We start from the raw sequence: 24,121 nt of genomic DNA, 5'->3' as shown, positions 1-24,121 counted from the left end.
GGAGGCGGAACTGCGGCGTGGTTATCAGCTGAGGAGAGATGGGAGTCTTTAGCTGATAATCGAAAAAAAAGGCATTTTTAACCGCGATTTTGGGTCACTTTTTTTGGACCCTTTTTTTTCACGAACAAGTCCCAAAAAAGTGCTCCAACTGCCCAAATGACCACTGGAGGGAATCGGGGATGACCTCCCCGGACTCCCCCAGTGGTCACTAACCCCCTCCCACCAAAAAAAACCCCACTTTAAAAACTTTTTTTCCAGCCTCTATGCCAGCCTCAAATGCCGTACCCACTTCCGTGACAACAGAATGTGTTCGATCCTGTCACAGCCTTTCCCTGGGTCAGATGTGGCTCTCGGGTGCAGTACAGGGTCACATCAGCATTGCATTGTGGTGGGTGTAGGGTATTGGGCTCCGTGATTTCATTAGCTTTTGTTACAGTCTCACGATGTTGGTAGTTGGTAGGCTCTTCTCCCATGGTGCTTTTCCCCCTGCCTACTGGGTCAGAGTGTGCCCTGTTGTGTTTCCTGTTGTTGTCCATGTGGTAGTGGCCATTTTTGTAAGCCAGTTTTAGTTCCCTTTCCTGTGTTAGCCACGTTAGAGAACTTAGTTCTTACCTTGAATGTGGCTGAAAGAGGGCATTGTACAGCATTCTGCCAGCTCGGACCTACTGCTAATCTCAGTACCAGGGAGAGTCGTTGCCAGTGGGGCACAACCTCTGATCTGCAGTTAACTGTGAGTAAAGGTGGTTATTCCAATAAAGGACGTTTTTGGAGAGATTAGTCTTCAGGTGTCAACTGGTGTGCCAATGTTATATAGCAGCAACCAGTCCTAGAGGCCTGCTTGTATGCAGGTCCCTGGAGCACTTTTAGTGGGTACCGCAGTGCACTTCAGCCAGGTGGACCCAGGCCCATCCCCCCCACCTGCAACACTTGTGCTGGTAAATGGGAGGCCTCCAAAACCCACTGTACCCACATGTAGGTGCCCCCTTCACCCCTAAGAGCTATGGTAGTGTTGTACATTTGTGGGTAGTGGGTTTTGTGGGGGGGGGGGGGTTAGGAGCTCAGTACCCATGGTAAGGGAGCTATGCATGTGGGAGCTTTTTCTGAAGTCCACCACACTGACCCCTAGGGTGCCCAGTTGGTGTCCTGGCATATCAGGGGGGGCGAGTGTACTACGAATCCTGGCCCCTCCCACGACCAAATGGCTTGGATTAGGACGTTTTTGAGCTGGGCGTTTTTAGTTTCATTATCGCTAAAAAAAACAAACGCCCAGCTCAAAAACGTCCATTTTTTCAAAAATATGGTTCGGCCTGCCCCTTCATGGACCCGTTCTCGGAGATAAACGCCCATGGAGATAGGCGTTTCCGTTCGATTATGCCCCTCTATGGGAACTAGTTAATAATGCTTGTTTTTTTCTCTCTCTCTTTTTTTTCCCTAAGACTAAACTTGAAGATGAGAACATTACACTTATAACTGTAGATAAATTGAAGCTCTATAGTTCCAGAAGTGTGAAAGTAAACATCCAGAATCCTTCTCCATCATTAGACTTGCACAAGGATTCTGACAAGTAGAAGGAATGGGTGAGAATCTAATAGTACACACAGGGAAGGAAACTGCTGAATTTGTGAAACAAGAAAAAAAATCTTTAAAGAATTAGATCGGCAAGCAAAGGAAAAACACATGGCAAATGCACAAATAGGGAAATAAAGTGTTATTCCAGAAACCATTTGTCGATCAGACCTGATCACATGAATAGTTATGGCGAGGTGAACTGAAACCTAAGGATGAGAGAGTGATAGTTGTAGGCCAGGATGATGGATTTATGGACAAGATGATTCACAAAGAGCATAGAAAGAACTGGTACAACAGACATGGTTTTTCAGGATTTATCAGACTTAAGCAGAATTTTGAGAACTGGCCTGTTACAGAAAGGCAGGCTTAGAGGGGCATAATCGAACGGCGCCGGAGAAATACATGGCCGGCGATGTATTTTGGCGGCGCCGCAAACAGCTGGCTAGACCCGTATTTTCAAAAAAGATGGCCGGCCATCTTTTGTTTCGACAATACGGTTCCGGCCAGCCAAATGCCTTGGATTTGGCCGGGGTCTGAGATGGCCGGCTTCGTTTTTTAGCGATAATGGAAAGTTATGTCGGCCATCTCAAACCCCGGCCAAATTCAAGGCATTTGGCCGTGGGAGGAGCCAGCATTTTTTGTGCACTGGCCCCCCTGACATGCCAGGACACCAACCAGCCACCCTAGGGGTCACTGCGTTGGACTTCAGAAAAGCTCCCTCGTGCATAGCTCCCTTACTAAAAACCTTTTTTGCCAGCCTGTATGCCAGCCTCAAATGCCGTACCCATCTCCATGACAGCAGAATGTGTTCTATCCTCCGACAGCCTTTCCCTGGTTGCGATGTGGCTCTCGGGTGAGTGTGACACCTTTTCTGTTAGGTGCCCTGCAGAGTCACAATACCAATGCATTGTAGTGGCTATTTTTGTAAGCCAGTTTTAGTTCCCTTTCCTGTGTTCTCCACGTTAGAGAACGTAGTTCTTACCTTGAATGGTGCTGAAAGAGGGCATTGTACACCATTGTGCCAGCTCTGACCTACTGCTCATCTTAGTACCAGGGGACTTTTTGCCAGTGGGGCACAACCTCTGATCTGCAGTTAACTGTGAGTAAATGTGCTTATTTCAAGAAAGGACTTTTTCAGAGAGATTAGTCTTCAGGTGTGAACTGGTGTGCCAAAGTTATACAGCAGCAATAAGTCCTAGAGGCTGTATGCAGGTCCCTGGAGCAATTTTAGTGGGTGCAGTACATTTGTGGGTAGTGGGTTTGGGGGGCTCAGCTCCATAAGTAAGGGAGCTATGCACGAGGGAGCTTTTCTGAAGTCCACCGCAGTGACCCCTAGGGTGGCTGGTTGGGCCAGGGGGGTCAGTGCACTAAAAATGCTGGCTCCTCCCACTGTCAAATGCCTTGGATTTGGCCGGGGTTTGAGATGGCCGACATAACTTTCCATTATCTCTAAAAAACGAAGCCACCCATCTCAAACCCCGGCCAAATCCAAGGCATTTGACTGGCCGGAACCATATTATCGAAACAAAAGATGGCCGGCCATCTTTTTTGAAAATACGGGTCTGACCAGCTGTTTGCGGCACCGCCAAAATACATCACTGGCGCCGTTCGATTATGTCCCTCTATGTACCTTTGTAAGTCTGTGTGCTTTGAAAGTAAGTGTATGAGGAAAAAACCACCAAGGGTGGAGGAACAAAAACACCACTTGAAAGAGTTACAGGAAAAACAGAAATGTAGGGTATCTGATGATACTTCCAATACAAGACCAAGGAGATGTAAGTCCAAAACTAGAAAATTTATGATATGTCTAAGACTCGACACGGTGCTTTATATTTCAACTTTTTTATTGATGACAATTTGAAAGAAACATATCCAACAATATGAATGTACAGAACTTCAAATATCAAATGTACACAATAAAAACAGCATATTAAGGCAGTCATCAAACTTTTAACAATTCCCCCCCCCCCCCCCTCCTCCCTCTCTTTTTTAAAAAATTCAACAATATTTTATTAATGACAACATCAATGACATAGATGCACCAGAAGTCATCAACAATTCTCCGGTACTTTTGATTCTCTATAATAGGACCCCTCAGGCACATTCTATCTTTAAGTTTTTTCATTTTGTTTCTCCTCCCTATTCCATTAATTGTACCTTTTCAATAGTTTTATTATACAAATTTGGCATCTTCACTATTAAATATACAAAAGATCAAGCTTAAACTGTATCCAAGAAATTAGCATGCATCATTATTAGGAAGAGCCCCAGTCCTTTACCTCACTGTTATGTATCTTTCTTTTAATATGGAGCAATCCCAAACAAACGAGTCATCACATCCTTGCGCCCCACATTAATCAAATCCCCACCATTCCCTTGGACAAGTATTTTAATGCTGTCATTTGCCATTGAATATACTTAACCCCCCACCCTCCTGTTTCCCCTCCCCACCCCTCCATCCCATCCTACTTTACCTATCATAAGAATCAGATTTATGGTCTTATGTGTGTGTGATTGTAAGCAGCAGGCTATTCTTTCTTAGGGTGTGTGGCATCCCAGCAGCTTCACAACGTATTAAGAATGTGGCTTCTACCTTTCTGTGTTAGAGTCCCCAAGAGTGGGCCCCAAATACTAAGGAAGCACTTTTTACGTTTGCACGATCCTCTTGCCTCACGCGCTTCCCAGGCCATCAATTGATGTGCTTGGTTACGCCAATGCCAGTATTCTGGAGGGCTCTCCGACACCCAAGCCTGCAGTATGCATTTCCTGGCTACTAAACTCAGCTTACGGCACAAAAGTGTCTTAACCGCTGATAAACCCCCAAATGATCCTAAACAATCTAAGATTAACTGACAGGGGGTGCCTGTTATCCGTGTTGATAATATATAAGACAAAAATTCCACTACTCTTTGCCAAAATCTCTGTATCTTTACACATTCCCAAAAGGCGTGGTAAAATGTGTTTTCGTGCTGTCCACATTTCAAGCACACTGGTGACTGAATCCCTCTTGCCCGGAACAGTTGTGTTTGTGTAAAATATGCCCTATGAAGTGTCCTAAAAGCACATTCCCTATACCGGGCGCCCGTAATTAGTTTAGGGATCCCTTTAATTTGTCTGTCAATATCCCAACTGGTTAAATCTAATCCTAAATCTGCTTCCCATCTCTGCCGAAGCTGAGTCCGCCCTTCTCTCGGAATCAAGGTCCATAATTTTCTGTGAATGCCCGAAATAGATGGATTCTCTGGCGCAATCTCATCATAAAAAGCCTGTACCTTTTCCCCCAGATTGAACTCTAATTTTTCCATACCCAAGGATTTAACATAATGACGTATCTGATTATATGCAAATACATCCCCCCATCTCTGCTCAGCACGTGATATTAATTGGTCTAAAGACTTAATTTTCCCTGATGTGTCTAATATATTATTTAGCTGACAATATCCTCTGGTTTCCCATTGCTGAAATACCAGATTTTCAAGTCCCGGTACGAATTCTGGGTTCCCTTTAATCGTTATTAATTCCGATATCCTTGGGTCTCCCCCTAAGCTTCTCCCTAGGAATTGCCATGCGTCCCTGAAGGGCATTAATAATATGCTATGTCTAAAGGCTTTTGGTATCATCTGTCTTCTGGTATGTAACAAAGCGATTAAATTAAAGGGCCGAAAAAGGGCCTCTTCCAACTCACGCGGCACATGTATATTAGACCCAAAGATCCAATCTCTCAACGCCCTCAAAAGACAGGCCATATTATAATACCGTAGTTGGGGTAAGCCGAAACCTCCCTGACTCCAATTTCCCATCAAAAACTGCAACTTAAGTTTTGCCTTCTTTTTTGCCCAGCAAAATCTCATCACAACCTTATAAAATTGCCTAATGTCCTTTTTAAGAAGCTGCAACGGTAATATTTGCAATACATACAGCCACCTAGGCAGTATCACCATCCGGATAAGACTAATGCGGCCTCCCAAAGGCATCATCAACACATTCCAGGCATCCAATTGCCTTTCTGTCTGCTCTAACAGCCTGTGGACATTTAGTTTATATATCTCTGCAGGGTTAGCTGTCAGACGGATCCCCAAGTAACGAAATGTGCCTTCCGCCCATTTTAAGGGGAATCCCTCAGCCCACAAATCACGAGTGTCCGCTGTTACTGTTAAGGCTTCCGATTTATCCAGGTTCAATTTAAAGCCTGAGTAATCTCCAAATTCGTGAACAAGATCTAGTAAGTCTTCCAATGATGGTCGCGGGTTTGTGATTATGACCAATAAATCATCGGCGAATGCCGCAATTTTGAACTCCTGTCGACCTATCCTCACTCCCCTAATGGCTGGACAATCCTGGATGTCTCTGATCATGGGGTCTAAATAAAGAGCAAACAGCAATGGGGATAAAGGGCAGCCTTGCCTGGTCCCCCTGTTAATCTCAAAGTCCTCAGATCTCCCCCCATTCACTATTATTCTGGCCTGAGGTGAAGAATATAGCGCCTTAATCGCTTGCACAAACCAACCATTGAAACCATAATTATCCAAAACGGAGAACAAAAAGGCCCACTCCACCCGGTCAAAGGCCTTTTCAGCATCAAAGCTGATCAAAATCGCCGGTTCCGGGTCTTGCCGCAATTTTTCTAAAGCCGCTATGATACTCCGTAGGTTCTTAGTGACAGACCGGTCTTGGATGAAACCTACCTGCGCTTCATGGACTAGCCTGGGCAACAATTTGTTCAACCGATTAGCCAATATCTTTGCAAATAGCTTCACTTCATTATTTATCAACGAGATAGGCCTATAGGAAGATGCTAACAACGGATCTCTGTTGGGTTTGGGCAACATTATGATTTGAGCCAGGTTTAACCGATCAGGCAGGCGCCCCTCCTCCACCCATTCATTAAATGCCTCAGTTAATGCAGGAGTTATATGATCCCCCAATAGCTTATAGAATTCGGCCTTAAATCCGTCAGGGCCAGGGGCCTTTCCCAACTTGCTTTGTCCAATGGCCCATTGAACTTCATCACTGCTAATAGGAGTGTTCAATTTTATACATTCTCTTTGTGTCAGCATAGGAGTCCTCACATTTTGTAAATATATGTCTCCCTGTAGGCCTTGAGAATCTCCCGCTTTATAAAGGTTCTGAAAGAAGCTGCGGAAGACTTCTTGTATTTTTTTATCAGTGCGCACTATTCTGCCCTCCCTATCCTTGATACCTAGAATGTGCTTGGATGTATACTGCGGCGCCACTAGTCTTGCCAATAGTTTGCCCCCCTTATCCCCATGCTTGTATAATTGATATTTGTAATATACTTGAGACTTTACTGCTCGATCATGGAGTAATGAGTTCAGTGCTATTTGGTCCGTCTCCATCTCTTTCCTCACTCTAACACCTGGGGCTTTCCCATATTGCTTCCGCAACTTAGCCAAGCGCTTCTCTAGTCGTAGTATCTCCCCATCTTGGGCCTTTTTATAATGGCTAGCAAAACTAATTATTTCCCCTCTTATCACCGCTTTGGCTGCTTCCCAGTAAGTCGAGGCCCTCTGTACTGTTCCCTCATTAAATTGCTTATACTCCTCCCATTTTTTACATAAAAATTCTCGAAATTTTTCATTGCCATAAAGATAGCTTGGAAATGACCACCCCCATGTTTCCTGATCTGGGTTTTCTATCTGCCAGGTCATCCATACCGCAGCATGGTCGGAGATGATACAGGGGCCTATGACAGCTTCATTAATATGGGTAAAGAATGTTCGTGAAACCAACAGGTAGTCAATCCTAGAGTGGGTATTGTGTGCCCTTGATTGATGGGTGTATTCCCTCTCCCCAGGATGCAATGTGCGCCATACGTCTATGAGGTCTAGAGCATCACACATGTCCGGTAGTCCCCTTGTTTTCTTGGGTCCCCCTGCTGCTGGTGGGTGAGACCTATCAATCTGTGGATCCCAGGCTACGTTAAAATCTCCGCCCAAGAGAACAGGAAGTGAGCTATTCTCACTGAGGATCATAGTCAGTTTCTTGTAGAATGTCATGTCTAATGTGTTTGGAGCATAGATGTTACCTAACATGAATTGTTTCTTTGCAATGGTGACTCTACAAAAAGCAAATCTTCCTTCCAAGTCTTTGTGCAACTGGTGAATCTGTGAGGCAATCCCTTTTCTAAATAGGATAGCAACTCCCCCTTTGCGCCCCACCGCTGCAGACGTTATACAGTCTCCTACCCACCATTTGACCAATTTTGCATGTTCTAGGTCCGATAGGTGGGTTTCTTGTAAAAGGGCCACATCTGCCTTAATTCTTTGAAGATATTGTAAAATTTTTGACCTTTTAATAGGCGAATGGATGCCTCCTACATTCCAAGTCACTACTTTAATCCCCCCCATCACCTAGATCATTGATTAATCTCTGATGGTTATTTGTAGTTATCGAGTGGAGCCATCCCAGCCTACAGCTCCCCTCTGTCCTATAATTCTTTTGTTGTTCTTGTTCTAATCCTTCAGCCCATTCATCCCGCCACATCACACACCAAACATTTTCTGCTCTCTCAACCACACATATAACTCCTCCAAAGAGTTGTCCATTACCATTCCATCCCTCTTTCTCTTTGAAATCCCCCTTTCTGTTTCCCTCCCCCCCTCCCCGCCCTCCCATCCCGTTCCCAAATTCCCCATCCCTCAATGCTTCCCTATAGAAAGCCGTCACGCTTAACGTTTACCCCACTACTCTATGGAATTCCTAGTCCCAAACTCCATATTCCCCCTCCTTCCTCTTTTAACCCCTTTAGCAGATAATACCTCCCCTCCCCATTTTCAATCCAGTATAGTTCTCACATTTATATAAATCCACTTTCCCCAATCGTACCATAATAGATTCACCCCATTCCTTACACCTCCTTCTTATTATAATGCAGTAATCAAAATCTTTGTACATATTAAAATGGCCATCCTAACTTTCTCGGTATTCTTTAGTTATTTTCCACACAAACACCAGTTCAACAGAGAGCCCCTCCCCCGTCTGCACCAATGTGATGGCCTCTTAAATCAGTGATAATTTTTTTTTTTTTTTAAACAGTATATCTACTTCATACCTCCAGCGTTGAGTTCAATAATAGTAAAATGTTCACCTCTCTTCCATTGAGAGCTCAAAGCTTAAAGGACGTATACTGGGCTTGTTATCCAAATGCAGGGCTCTGGCGCAGTCACAGACGTTAAGATCTCCGATTGAAAATCCTTCCCATCAAAAGGTCTCTCACCTTGCCTTAAGTTCCATAAAGATAACCTCTGCGCGTTCCTTCTGTGTCTTTATTAAGGAGGATTGTACGAGTTCCAAATGCTGCAGCTTGAGAAACCTTAATACTATAACATCCAACGATTAACTCTCAACCTTACTATGAATATAAAACCAATTGTTAAATGCTGTGCCACTTTTCAATATGGCTTCCCGCTTTAAACTCGTTGCCATTCCCTTGCGTTATGTGCCACTGCACTTTGTAATCCCTTCTAGGTGCGCTTTTGAACCCTTCAGGTTTGCCCGCCATCTTCCGTTGCCAGTCGATTTGAGTTCGCCAATTGATGCACATATTTTTTGGCTTCTTTGTCAGATACAAATGATCTTGTAGCGCCTTTATATATGATTTTCAAAGTGGCAGGGTATTGAAGAGTGAATCGGATCTTCATGCTGAATAGCTGGGAGCACACCGCTGAAAAAGCGCGCCGTTTTGTCACTATGGCGGCCGAGTAATCTTGGAAGCACAGGATCCGTGATTCCTCAAAGGTCAGAGCCTTATCGGAGCGCGCTGCTTGGAGTATCAGTTGCTTATGCGCGAAGTTTAATACTCTGCATATCACCACTCTTGGTTTATTTCTTTCCTCTTGCCGAACTCCTAGTCTGTGGGCTCTCTCTATGCGTAGGGGCCCCAAGTCAGCGGGAAAATCAATTGCCTTTGTAAGCCATTGCTCCAGCACTCGCTCCAGCGATCGGCCACCGAGAGCCTCCGGTAATCCTACCAGGCGGATATTATTCCGCCTGGAACGGTTTTCCAAATCTTCTATTTTAGCTTCCATTACCTTACATTGGCTTATTAGATCTATTTGGCGTCCTTCCATTACAGTCATTTTTTCCTCAACTTCGCTGGTCCTAGTCTGATACGATCCGCATTCTCTAGTCAGCTCTTCCAGCTTCGAACTTAATAGTTCAAGTTTATTGTCTAATTTTTTGTCAAGCGGAGCGAGGCGGCGATCTAGCAAGTCCTCCATCACCACCGTCATCTCCGATGTGATCTCGCTTATCCAGGCTGACGACACCGAAGGTCCTGCCTCGGGAGGAGAGGCCGCCATTTTATATTCAGGTATCTTCCCTCGGAGTTTGTCTTTTTGTGCGGATTTCGCTGCCATCCTGCTGTATTAAAGTTTCTTTCTTATTTTATCTCACTCACTGCCACTTTTTGTCTCGGGGAACCTTCCGTTCTGGACTCCGATTCTATTATTGAGTCTAATAAGAGCAGTCAGGCCACGGAGAAAAGCTCACACACGACTTCTCTCCACCATAACGTCACGTGACCTCCGACACGGTGCTTTAGTGTTGTCGCCTGTGCCAGGAGTCTATAAAAACACATACACACACACACGCACTTGTTTATAGATATATATAAAAATAAAATTTTTACATAAAATCATAAAATATAAAAGGCAAGTTACAATAAAACAAAATCAATAAAAGGTATATACCTACATAGAAAACACATTTAATGTACATAAAGAATAAAAAGTGCTATCAGTTGTAAAGAGGAGGCCTAAGTTTGATATGAATGTATTGAAAGCTTTTGGAGACAAAGATTAGTGGTTACTGATGATATGAATCAGGATGATATGGTAAACGTCTGGACAAATTCATTATTGGAGTAATTAGATTTAGTAGCCCCTCAGAGAACTATAGTAATTTATTTATTTATTTGGATTTTGCTTACACCTTTTTCAGTAGTAGCTCAAGGTGAGTTACATTCAGGTACAGTGTATATAAAAAAGCTAGGAGAAAGATCATTGGCATACTGCTTTATTAAAAGAAGTATGCAGAGGAGTGAGAGCAGCTGAGTGGGCATGGAGAAAATCTCAAGATGTTGAAGATCATGACAGTATTCAAATTTGTGGAATATATGTTACTCTTTGGGGTTCTACGTGGAATGTTGCTACTAATTAGGATTCCAGAATGTTCAGAACATTTAATGCAGGAACAGTGCTGGGTAGACTTCTATGGTCTGTGCCCTGAGAATGGCAAGGACAAATCAAACTCGGGTATAAAGTATCACATACCATGTAAAATGAGTTTATCTTGTTGGGCAGACTAGATGGACCGTTCAGGTCTTTATCTGCCGTCATTTACTATGTTACTATGTTATAAAGCTTTCTGTGTGCCAACTGGAAGCTTATTATCAGGGAAAAATTTAGGGTGGCCATAATTGGCCAAAAGAGTTATTTCAGACTAAGTTTTTTGGTTAATTGTTATGCTGATGAGTTTGATCAAAGTTTATCTTCTCAAAGCTATGGTGATTGGCTTCATAAAATACTGCATGTGGATGAAGCTCAAGCAGTCATAGCCTGGTTGGAGATTGAGACCATGTTGGATGTAGCGTCAGGATTGTGGTCAGAATTTCAGGTAGTGATGATGAAAGCAACACTACGAAATCTGTCTCCCACTCGTGCCTCTTATGATCCGTGCGCCTCTGTTTTATTTTGATCATTGTTGGATATGATTGTTATACCGTTGGGAAAAATAGTAAATAAATCCATATTAGAGGGGAATTTAATTGATTGCATGAAGCTAGCAACTGTGAAACCTTTGTTGAAGAAGGGCTCTGTGGATATGTCTATACCTGGTAATTACAGACTATTTTCAATGTTACTTTTTTTGGCTAAGATAATTGAGAAAGAAGTATTAAAACAATTGTTGGACTTTGTTGAGAGGAATCATGTCTTAAATGATTTTCAGTATGGTTTTAGAAAATATCAGTGTTGAACTGTTGTTGTTATCTATGACTGATGAATTAAGAATTGCTATGGATCACAATGTGTGAATACTGCCCATTTAACCCCACTCTCTGTTTCCTATCCTTCAACCAGTTTTTAATCCACCATAGGACATTTCCTCCTATCCCATGGCCCTCCAATTTCCTCTGTAGCCTTTCATGAGGTACCTTGTCAAACGCCTTTTGAAAATCCAGATACACGATATCAACCGGCACCCCTTTGTCCACGTTTGTTTACTACTTCAAAGAATTGAAGTAAATTGGTCAGGCAAGATTTCCCCACACAAAAGCCGTGCTAACTTTGTCTCAGTAATCCATGTCCTCGGATGTGCTCTGTAAGTTTGTTTTTGATAATAGCTTCTACCATTTTCCCTGGCACCGACGTCAGACTCACCGGTCTATAATTTCCCGAATCTCCCCTAGAACCTTTGTTGGACTTTGTTGAGAGGAATCATGTCTTAAATGATTTTCAGTATGGTTTTAGAAAATATCAGTGTTGAACTGTTGTTGTTATCTATGACTGATGAATTAAGAATTGCTATGGATCACAATGTGTGAATACTGCCCATTTAACCCCACTCTCTGTTTCCTATCCTTCAACCAGTTTTTAATCCACCATAGGACATTTCCTCCTATCCCATGGCCCTCCAATTTCCTCTGTAGCCTTTCATGAGGTACCTTGTCAAACGCCTTTTGAAAATCCAGATACACGATATCAACCGGCACCCCTTTGTCCACGTTTGTTTACTACTTCAAAGAATTGAAGTAAATTGGTCAGGCAAGATTTCCCCACACAAAAGCCGTGCTAACTTTGTCTCAGTAATCCATGTCCTCGGATGTGCTCTGTAAGTTTGTTTTTGATAATAGCTTCTACCATTTTCCCTGGCACCGACGTCAGACTCACCGGTCTATAATTTCCCGAATCTCCCCTAGAACCTTTTAAAAAAATCAGCGTTACATTGGCCACCCTGCAATCTTCCGGTACCCCAGACCAACTGGAGGTATCCCGAACACAGGAAATTCCCAAGGCTGCTCTTAATATATTCACCTCGTTTATCTGAACTCCTTAATTACCAGAGCTGTGCACTAGCTCTGAAATAACCAAGAACATAGACCAAATATAATTAGGAGTATAGGAAGGTATCTTTTATTTCTTAGGCATCAAGTATGATTACAATTAGTCATTGCTCTGTAAATACAATCTACAGAACTTCATTTGTGATGAGAAGTACAACTCTTTTGGTTATAGGAATATAGTATCCCAGCTGCACATAGGTGCTTTCTGGGTCTTAGTCTTATGTGACATATCTTACCACTCAAGGGTATTCATGGGAAAGCAATTGGGTAATTTGCCAATTCTGATGCGCTACATTGGTTTCCCATGGAGAGAGAGCAGCCGTGGCCGCCCCTGTCTAGCTTGAAGTAGGAAGTACACTAAGTTTTATAGGTCCATTCAGGATACAGGTAATATGACAGTAAGCATATCTGATTGGATTTATGGTAATGAAGTGGTTAGTATTTTACTGGAAAAAGCTAGCAATAGAACACCCCTTACCGAATGACTAAGTCATGTTCTAGCAAGACCCCTCATTTCTACATTTTTGACCACATCTTCCTCAAAACATTTTCTGTGACACCTGGTCATCTTCCCATGAAGCCATCTTTGTTGTTTTTCAAGACCATCTGTTACTACCATATTGCTACATCTTCCTGAGGAGCCATTTTGTACTGTTTTTCACTAACACATCTGTGGCCACCATGTTGCTAAATAATGTAACCCTGTCAGACCCCCACCCTTGTGATTTTCTGTTTGTTCTGCAGTGTTTCAACACTGAAGTTCAAGTCAGAGGCACAGGCCTGTCAGTTTTTATCTCATTTTGGAGCCTGAACCAAAGCTAGGCCTGAGACCAATAATAGTAATATTCACTTACAAAAAGGCCTGGCTTACAATTCCCTGCAGGTTCAAGTGGCAGCATTGGTATGCTATCGAGGGAAGGTCTCTGGCTCGTCCCTTGTAGCTCATCCGGACATTGCCTGTTTCCTCAGAGGGGTGTTTAGGCTCTGTCCTCCCATGTGATCACCTTGTCCGGCCTGGAACCTGGGGCTGGTGTTGAAGGCTCTCCAGTGTTCGCCCTTCAAGCCGCTTAAGCGAGCTTCAGAGAAGGATGTGACTCTCAAGACAGTCTTTTTGGTGGCCATGACATCGGCTAGACGCATGTCTGAGCTGCAGGCGCTGTCCTATTGGGACCCTTTTCTACAGTTCTCAGAGTCCAGAGTAACGGTATGTATTGTGCCTTCCTTCCTGCCTAAAGTGGTTTCAGTGTTTCACCTGAACCAGCCCATTTTTCTTCCTTCCTTTTCTAGGGACTTCTTTGGGCAGTTACATCTTTTGGACGTCCGCAGGGTGCTGTTGCAGTATCTACAGATGTCAAATGACTTCAGGACTTCTGATCACCTTTTTGTATTGTTGACAGGTCCTCGACGTGGGTGTCCGCCGTCTAAGGCCACTATAGCCCGTAGGCTCAACGAAGTCATTTTTTCTGCGTATCTGTTTTCAGGTCGGTCTTCGCCTGAAGTGTTTAAGGTGCATTCCACAAGCGCGATTTCCTCCTCGTGGGCTCTGTTCAAGAGATCTGTAGTGCGGCTACTTGGGCTTCTCAGCTCTCATTTGTCCGGCATTACAGGCTGGATGTTGCAGTGAAGCAGGACGCGATTTTTGGAGCACAAGTGCTTGCTTGCCGTGTGGCCTGTTCCCACCCTAAGTAGGGATTGCTTTTGTACATCCCATCAGTTATTGGATTCATCTGCTGCTGATGACAAGGAAGGGAAAATTAGGTTCTTACCTTGGTAATTTTCTTTCCTTTAGTCACAGCAGATAAATCCATGATCCCTCCCTGTCTGACTTTGTTTTTTGTTCAGATCTTTCATGCAGATATAAATCTCATTGGGAGAAGTTGGAAACCAGTTCTCAGAATTTCTACATGATGTTCTACTACAGGAGGTTGAGATTGTCCCTCCTTTGTATGGTTATTGCTCCTGTTCTGGGGTGTTTGTTCGCTGTGAGGAAAGTTTATGTTATTCTACCTTTATGGTTCACTCTGCTTTGGAAATCTCAAATTCTGAAGGCAGTTGGGGCTAGCCGTCCAAAGGTCAGTGTTCTCTATCTCCACCTGCTGGTAGGCGAATACAACCCATCAGTTAATGGATTCATCTGCTGTGACTAAAGGAAAGAAAATTACCAAGGTAAGAACCTAATTTTCCCTTCTCTTTGGGGTATCATCCTCAGACCAACGGGCAAACAGAAGAAATCAGAGTCTCGGGGCCTTTTTGTGGGCCTATGTTTCGGTTTTTCAAGATGACTAGTCTCAGCTGAGTTTTGTCATAACAATCACGTAAGTATGTCCACCAGGGCCTCACCTTTTGGATCATTTATGGACAGCACCCTTGGGTACCTATGCCCATACTGCTAGCCACAGAGGTCCCCGCTATTGAGAGAACTATCACTTCGTTTTCCCGGATCTGGAAGACTAGCCAGAATCTCTTACTTCAAGTAACCCAACAAGTCAAGTAACAAGCTGACAAGAAAGGTGCCCTGCACCCTGCTTTCGGATAGGGGACCAGGTATGGCTTTCTACACGAAACGTACATTGTCCCTCGCTTCATCGGGCCTTACCCAGTGACGCCAGATTGGACATGTCACATACCAATTCAAACCAGCTAACCTGTGGATCCAGATCACCTTTCATCAGTGGTGTGCGGGAGCCGGCTCGCACCGGCTCTCGGTTGAAATTTTTTAAAGATCTTGCGAGCCGGTTGTTCAGCATGGCGAGCCGGCTCCGGTAAACGAGGTAAGCATGGCAGGAGGGCACCACAAGCCATGCTTACCCCGTTTACCTCACCTCCCACCACTGCCTTCGTTTGCCTGCGCCACCCAGCGATTCTCCTCTCTCCCCTGCCCCCCCTCCAGCCACCCATACACAGCGATTCCCCTCCCCTCCAGCCACCCATACGCAGCGATTCTCCTCTCCTGATTACCTCCGTCGAAGCAGCCGCTTCATTGAAAGCCCTGCCCGTCTCTATCCTTCCCTTCAAGTTCATTTCCTCAGAGTCCCGCCTTCTGACGTCATTTCCTCTTTCTGCGAGGGCAGGACTCTGAGAGAACGAACTAGAAGGGAAGGCTAGAGACAGGCAGGACTTTCAATAATGTGGCCGCTTCGACAGAGGTAATCGGGGGAGAGAGGAGAATTGCTGGGTATGGGTGGCTGGAGGGGGGGGGGCAGGGAAGAGAAGAGAATCACTGGGTATGGGTGGCTGGAGGGGGGCAGGGGAGAGAAGAGAATCGCTGGGTATGGGTGGCTGGAGGGGGGCAAGGGAGAGAAGAGAATCGCTGGTCATGGGGGGCAGGAGAGAGGAGAGTTGCTGGACATGGGTGGATGGAGGGGAGGGCAGGGGGAGAGGAGGTTTGCTGGTCATGGGTGGATGGAGGGGAGGGCAGAGGGAGAGGAGGTTTGTTGGACATGGGTGGATGGAGGGGAGGGCAAGGGAGAGGAGGTTTGCTGGACATGGATGGAGGGGAGGGAAGAGTGAGGAAGGAGATGATATGAGGGAAAAGGAGGAGAGGAGAAAAACTTCACATGGATGAAGAAAATAGGCAGAAGCTGGATCCACCGGACAGTCAAGTCTGCGGAGGATCCAGCTTTTACTTACGGATGTAGGGCAAGAAATGAAGAAGAAAGGCGGAAAGTAAAGAAATAAATAGAAAGGAAGCCTTGGAAACGGAGTTAAGAGGACAGATAGCAGCAGAATCAGATACTGGGCCAGCATCACCAGACAACAAAGGTAGAAAGAAATCATTTTATTTTCATTATAGTGTTTGGAATATGTCCACTTTGAGAATCAGGTGTTCAACATTAAAAGTTTGTTTATTTGCTTATTTATGGCATTTTATCCCACATTAAACATGAATTAGATTGGAACCTGGGATCATTACAAAATTTGTTTTCCTGGAGTAATGCATTGCCCCCTCCCCCCAAGCTCTCTCCCTGGCTATAGCCAGCTCTGCAATTTGTGGTGGGGGGGGCGCAGTGGTGGACCGGAGAGAGATCCTGTTGTTAAACATTTACCAGCACACCACTGCCTTTCATGTATCCTTATTGACACCGTTGATATTAAGCATGATAACTGTGGCCTCGTCTACCCCACTACCAGTTGAGGTGAACCCAGAAAAGGAGTATGAGGTGTGGGATATATTGGATTCCTGAAGGGTACATGGTGGGTTGTAGTACCTTATTGCCTGGAAGGGATTTGGTGTGGAGGACAGTTCTTGGGAACTGGTGACTCTAATCCATGCTTCAGTCCTCCTTCAACGATTTCACCGCCTGTTTCCTCACAAACCCAAACGGAGACCCGGATGCAGGAGGGGCCTTTAAAGAGGGGATACTGTCGTGGTTCTACTATGACTCCTGTCCTGACCTGCTCCCCGACACTGCGTCTCGAGGCCTCCATGAGACAGCATCTACTCTGCCCATCTGCTGAGCGCCGCAGCATTTAGAGTGACATGGGTCTGGGCATATTTCAAGGAAGCCAAGACCCTCTTCCTGTGTCTTCGCAACTCAGTCCTTCTGGTCCTGTCTAGGCCTTCTCTTGCTAGCTCCCGAACTCCAGCCTTGCTAAGTCCAGAGTTCCAGTCTTGCCGGGCTGCTGAGATCCTTCCTTTCCTAGCCCTGAGTTCCCAGCTTACCAAGCTTTTGAGTCACTGCCTTATCTCCCTTCCTTTTGGCTTCGGAGATGACCTGTCTGCCGCATTCGGGCCTACGGCTGCTGTCCAAGGGCTCACTATCCTGTATCATAACAGATATATACATATTGAAAAAAATAAAATAAGTATATAAAGGATTAGTAATAAATATGTTTGAAATATCAATATAGCAGTATCGATGTAACAGAAAACAATATCTAAAACATTGATCAATATACATGAAAATTGGAATCCAAAGATAAATAACATCAAAAGAAGAAAACAAATTTATTCTTTACATATTTGATAGTAAGCGACATTGCAAGGACCAAATGACTGAAAACCTTCAAACTAGCAGGGAGTTGGTGAACCTGTGTGCTGAGACAGGCATGTGTCCTAGTTGGAGCCTGTGCTTCTGGAACATCTGCAGAGACACCTGCGAGTAGAACCTCTCCCCATGATATCAGCGGGGTGTCCACACCGGAACAGCTAAAGTGCAGCAGCATTTTGGAGTGGGTCGGAGTTGGTGAATCTGTGTGCTGAGACAGGAGTGTGTTCTGGTAGGAGCTCACGCTTCTGGAACAGGTGCAGCAGAGCTACCTGTGAATGGGACCCCCTGATGTCAGGAGGGGTCCACACCAGTACAGCTGAAGTGTATCAGCGCCATGCGGACGCAGGAGTGTGACCCAAAGGGGCATGACCTAAAGGGCATGCCCCTTTGGAGCCCCATCAGCGCCAGGGATGCTGTCCATGTGTTTTTCTTTTTTTATACTGAGTACTCATTTCTTGTTGTATAATTATGGGGAGGAAAGGCAAGGTGAAGGAAACTGTGCCTACCTGTAAAGATAAGACTCGTGGGCCCTGTGGATAAACATTTACTTGTGCTTGTTTTGCCACAGTGAATAGACACCAAACTTCAACTCCATTTTCTTCCTCTGGACCCTCTCTGGTGACTGTTTTGGTGCCATTGTACCAATGTGATGGAAAGAATCGAAAATACTGAGAAAGGCGCATAAATACTATCACAGGGATGCCCATGTAAGAACGTGATGGGCATCCCTGAGATGGTTGTCCTAATTTTGATTATTGACAAAATCCCTAAACGTCCCCAGCTGCTCTCTGCGATTTGGGCGTCCCCATTTCGATTATGGGTGCGGAACTATGGACGTCCCCAGCTGCTGTGTTTTGGATGCCCTAATTTCGATTATGGGTGAAAATGATAGACGTCCCCAGCTGCTCGTCCGGTTTGGAAGTTTGCATTCCCTTTATTGGAGCCTCTTTAAAACGGCTTTCTCTGTGCTTGCACTTTAGAGGTTTTTCTTTAGATCATGGGGTGATATTTTTAGGCGATTTACTTTCAGTTATAGTAAACCTTGTTTTTGCCACTGTATGCTTTTGTAGACCTGTTTGGTTTTTTTTTTTGGTCTAATTTTTTTTTTTGGGGGGGGGGCCAATTTTTAAAAGATAACTGGTATGTGGGCTGTGTACCTTTCCTTTCAAAAAGTTTCTAGCTCGGTGTTAGCTGGCAGCTTAGCATATAGACAGAAGGGAAGGCTGAAGCGCCGACGAGCCTGCAGTGCACGCTTTTCACTGACGCGAGGTAAGAAGAGGGCTTTTAAAATTCGGACGGACGGAGGGAGGGGGGGGGGCCTTGGAACTCGGACTTGGAGGGAGGGGTGGCGTTGGAACTCGGAGGGTAGTAGTAGTTTTAAAATTCTGGCTGGGTTGGAAGGGAACTTCCGGTCCGTAAAATATTGGGGGTGCTCGAGCACCCACAGCACCCACGGAGTCGGCGCCTATGCCTATTAGCCACATGGAAACTGAACATGAAATTTGCATTATTAAATGAATACATTTACAAAGGATTACAGGTGGCCTGTTAATAGAACTTAGGTCGAGCCCTGAGGTGCCGTCGCACGCTCCGAATGAGGTCGGGGAGGTCCCACCGTATGCACACCAGGAGTCAGGGGATGGCCCTTCTTGCCTTCACAACATAAAATCATTTAGCATCCAAATTGTAGAGACACATAACACTACTGGTGGGGGTGGGGGAGCATGACATTGGTACGGATGATGTCATTGAGGTGGACATGAGGGCAGAGAGTACCATTTGTGTGCAGTATTGTTGGGAAGTGAGAATATTTTTCCTTTCAAGTAAATTGAGTCTGTTAATGAATGTGCGTGTGCACATACTGATTACCCTTGAATGCAGACTACAGTTAGTGCTTACATTACTGAGGGAACTCATATATGTGTAGCTATAGGAGGGGGACCTGATAGGCTGGGGGGGGGGGAACAGTTACCTTTCCAACTGGTCTGTTATACGAGTTCAGGCTCGTATTGAGACGGTCCTGGGAGGCAGGTGGTGGTGGTGGTGCATGAAAAGGGCACGACGGTGCCTCAGGCATAGCTCAATTAGCCTCAGATTTTCAGCGACGCTGAAATTTGGCTCCCTGCGGAGAGACATGTTTCTCAGTGACTAACCGTTGGAAAATGTGCATCGCCTTATATGGACGTCCATGTGTGATGGACGTTCTTACATGCAAAGTTCCATATATGTACGAGTTAGCATGTGGACGTCCTGGCCCCATATATGATGGGTCTGCACGTGGACGACCATGATGTACATAGATGTCACGCGTGTGGGACCTTATTTGGATAAGTACGTGTTCACATGTGTAGAGCCTTCCTTATATGGATCATTATCAAGTTTGCGAATCTCTTCATACTAGCAGTTGAGCCCGTAAAAACGGGCTGGTATTGGGGTTTTCCTTCCCCCTCCCTCCCCCCCTTCACCCGGCCCGGGCCCTCTCTTCGTTATTCAACTTACAGCAGCGGCAAAACAGCAGCAAGCAGCAGCTCCCGTTGGCCTTCCTTCACTGCCTGTGCCTCACCCTCGTGTGACGTCACGTCGGCGAGGGCGGGGCACAGGCAGGGAAGGAAGGCCAACGGGAGCTGAAGCTGAGCTGCTTGCTGCTGTTTCGGCGCTGCTGTAAGTTGAATAACGAAGAGAGGGCCCGGGCCGGGTGAAGGGGGGGCGGTGGCGACTCCGTGGGGGGGGGGGGCGGTAGCGGCTACCTTGGGGGGGGAGCGGTAGCGACGTCAGCGGTTCCCTCCCTCCCTCGCAGTTTCCCTCTCTGTCCCGCCCCCCTCCCCCCGTCATCACGTATTGACGTGGGGGCGGGGCAGAGAAGGTCTCTACTGCGCATTTGCGGTGAGTACGGTCACTCGCCGTTTATATGTTTGATATACTGTGATAAACATAGGCCTGCCCTACCCTGAGGAGGCCGCTAGGGGGTGCTCTCCTACAAGAGATAAGGAAAATGCCATGATATGGTCCCTAGGGGGAGCTCCAATTGGGACATCTGGGTATTGACCTGAAGGGGCCAGCAGAGGGAGCTCCCGCTAAGGCCTGAACAGGGGGACCATGGAGTACTACTACTACTACTACTACTATTTAGCATTTCTATAGCGCTACAAGGCATACGCAGCGCTGTACAAACATAGAAGAAAGACAGTCCCTGCTCAGAGAGCTTACAATCTAATAGACAAAAAATAAATAAAGTAAGCAAATCAAATCAATTAATGTGAACGGGAAGGAAGAGAGGAGGGTAGGTGGAGGCGAGTGGTTACAAGTGGTTACGAGTCAAAAGCAATGTTAAAGAGGTGGGTTTTCAGTCTAGATTTAAAGGTGGCCAAGGATGGGGCAAGACGTAGGGGCTCAGGAAGTTTATTCCAGGCGTAGGGTGCAGCGAGATAGAAGGCGCGAAGTCTGGAGTTGGTAGTAGTGGAGAAGGGAACAGATAAGAAGGATTTATCCATGGAGCGGAGTGCACGGGAAGGGGTGTAGGGAAGGACGAGTGTGGAGAGATACTGGGGAGCAGCAGAGTGAATACATTTATAGGTTAGTAGAAGAAGTTTGAATAGGATGCGAAAACGGATAGGGAGCCAGTGAAGGGTCTTGAGGAGAGGGGTAGTATGAGTAAAGCGACCCTGGCGGAAGATGAGACGGGCAGCAGAGTTTTGAACCGACTGGAGAGGGGAGAGGTGACTAAGTGGGAGGCCAGCAAGAAGCAGATTGCAGTAGTCTAAACGAGAGGTGACAAGGGTGTGGATGAGGGTTTTGGTAGAGTGCTCGGAAAGAAAGGGGCGGATTTTACGGATGTTGTAAAGAAAGAAACGACAGGTCTTGGCGGTCTGCTGGATATGAGCAGAGAAGGAGAGAGAAGAGTCAAAGATGACCCCAAGGTTTCGAGCGGAGGAGACAGGGAGAATGAGAGAGCCATCAACAGAAATAGAAAACGGGCGGAGCGGGGAGGTGGGTTTGGGGGGAAAAATGAGAAACTCGGTTTTGGTCATATTTAGTTTCAGGTGGCGTTGAGACATCCAGGCAGCAATGTCAGACAAGCACGCTGAAACTTTGGTTTGGATGCAAGGTGAGATATCAGGGGTAGAAAGGTAGATTTGGGAGTCATCAGCATAGAGGTGGTAGGAAAAGCCATGGGATGAGATTAATGAACCAAGGGAAGAAGTGTAGATAGAAAAGAGGAGGGGACCAAGAACAGAACCCTGAGGTACGCCGACAGGCAGAGGGATAGAAGTAGAAGAGGATCCACCAGAGTGAACACTAAAGGTGCGGAGGGAGAGGTAGGAAGAGAACCAGGAAAGGACAGAGCCCTGGAATCCAAGTGAGGACAGGGTATCGAGAAGTATGCTGTGATCGACAGTGTCAAAAGCAGCGGAAAGATCAAGAAGAATGAGGATGGAATATTGACCTCTGGATTTAGCCAGTAATAGGTCATTGGAGACTTTAGTAAGCGCAGTTTCGGTTGAGTGGAGAGGGCGAAAACCAGATTGTAATGGGTCAAGAATAGCATGTGAGGAGAGAAAATCAAGGCAGCGGCGGTGAACAGCACGCTCAAGTAATTTGGAGAGAAAAGGAAGGAGGGAGATGGGTCGGTAATTAGAGGGACAAGTAGGGTCAAGTGAAGGCTTCTTAAGGAGAGGTGTGACCACAGCATGTTTAAAGGAAGCAGGGACAGTCGCAGTGGAAAGTGAGAGGTTGAGAATGTGACAGATAAAAGGAATAAGAGTAGGAGTATCTGTAATAGAGGTTCCTTGTTAAGAGAAGGGCACCGAGAAGGCTCTGGACTCTTCCGGAACTGGGAGGAGGGGCCCAGAAGGGGTGTGGTGGGCTATTAGAAGCCCTATATAAACAGTACCTCCTGAGGAGCAAGGGAGAGGAGAGGGGAACCTGGTGCCTGGGAAGCCTGCTGGAGGAGGAGTATTTGGAAGAGGGAAGAGAGAGCGAGAAGGAGACCCTAAGAGTGAAGGTACTTACCAGGCCATGTGGTGGATGGACTTGTGAACCAGGCCATGTTGTTGATGGACTTGTGACTTATTTAAAATGAACTAACAGCCGTGGGGTAGAGGATAGGACCGTAAGGTTAATGAGAGTGAAGAAGGTCCTATCCAGGGGTGGTGGCTGTTTTACACTGAGATCCCGGTCTCCCAAAGTAAAGGGGCTCAGTGAGTGCAGTTGCAAGTGAATGATAAATGGAAAGAAGTTGTTCCCCACAAGACTGAATCCAAGTACTAATAAATTGAATTTGCATTTGTTGACTGCCTAATTTGCATATTGATGAAGGTTGGAGAATCCGAGTTATAGTCCTAGGGAAAGTGCGGTGGGTCATTGTCCGGGAACCAGAGTAGTGACCGGGGCGCACTTGATCTAACAGGGAAGGATATCCAGCAGGAGGAGGGCACGTCGGAGCAGTCACCCTGAGTAAGGGAGGAGCCCCGGCTATAGAGGTGTGTGCTTACCAGTGACTGGGAGAAGGCCAGCTGGAATCCTGCTCAGGAGCACAGGGCCAGTGAGGCCGGGTGGAGTGCAAGAAGGGAACGTGTCTTTACAAACTGTCCCGAAGCCAAGTGTTAGAGAGCCTCAAGAGGGCTTAGCTCAAGAATACCCTGAGGGGGGTTATAAAGGAAACCACTTTGTTTTGAACTGTTTGCTTCTGTGCTGTTTTTGCTAGAGTTACCAGGGATTTACCACTGGTTGTTTTGAACTGCTTTGGTTGGAACAGCATGTGGCTGAGCAGTTTGCCTGGCCGATTGCAATATGTGGCTTGGCTTGAGAGCTAAGAGGAACTCCGAGGAGACTGGCAAGTGAGACTCCGGCCAGCAGAGGGCTGCATTCCCTGTATGTTCCTTATATTTCCCATAGCTGCATGTTCTGCAAGTACAGTGTATGTAGTTGCGGACATCCAGGTACGGGAAATATAAGGAACATTCATAAGTGTAAAATGCAGTAAGAAGGACGTGTTTCTTACATTCATAAGTGTAAAATGCAGTAAGAAGGACGTGTTTCTTACAGAACTGCTGAAGGACGTCCCTCTTACAGGCCCGCCGTCCTTCGGTGGGCCTAGTAAGATGGACGTCCTTTGGCAGTTTTGTGAGAAAAACGTCCTTCTTACTGTACATTTATGAATGTTCTTTATATTTCCCCATACCTGGATGTCCGCAACTACATGCATTGTACTTACGGAACAACCAGGTACATGAAAGAAGTCCAAAGTATAGTAATTAGGACGTCTTTCTCGTAGAACCGGCGAAGGATGTTAATAACAAGTACAATGAGTTTTAGGGACGTCCTTTCGCGGTTCTGGAAGATGGGTGCCCTTTTTATTATACTTTTAGCGTCCCTGATTTGGGCATTTTGCATTGCGATAATGGAATGTCCAAGGATGTCCATACTATTTTTTGATTATACCTACCTGATTTTGGCTGACTTTGCGAGGGCGTCCTAA

At 45.8% G+C, this 24,121-nt stretch overlaps 1 protein-coding gene across 1 annotated transcript in view; it reads left to right on the top strand.

The window, feature by feature from the left end:
• The window catches only part of TXNDC16 (thioredoxin domain containing 16), a 196,347-nt gene that overhangs the window by 4,512 nt on the left and 167,714 nt on the right, over window positions 1-24,121 (top strand). The window contains exon 2 of the mRNA XM_030215380.1: window positions 1,437-1,577. The gene's annotated coding sequence lies outside the window, so the exon portion shown is untranslated. The remainder of the gene's footprint in view (window positions 1-1,436; window positions 1,578-24,121) is intronic.

Source organism: Microcaecilia unicolor, chromosome 9 (genome assembly GCF_901765095.1).
Source record: "Microcaecilia unicolor chromosome 9, aMicUni1.1, whole genome shotgun sequence".
In the NCBI taxonomy this organism is placed as follows: domain Eukaryota; kingdom Metazoa; phylum Chordata; class Amphibia; order Gymnophiona; family Siphonopidae; genus Microcaecilia; species Microcaecilia unicolor.
This window is presented reverse-complemented; position numbering and strand designations above follow the sequence as displayed.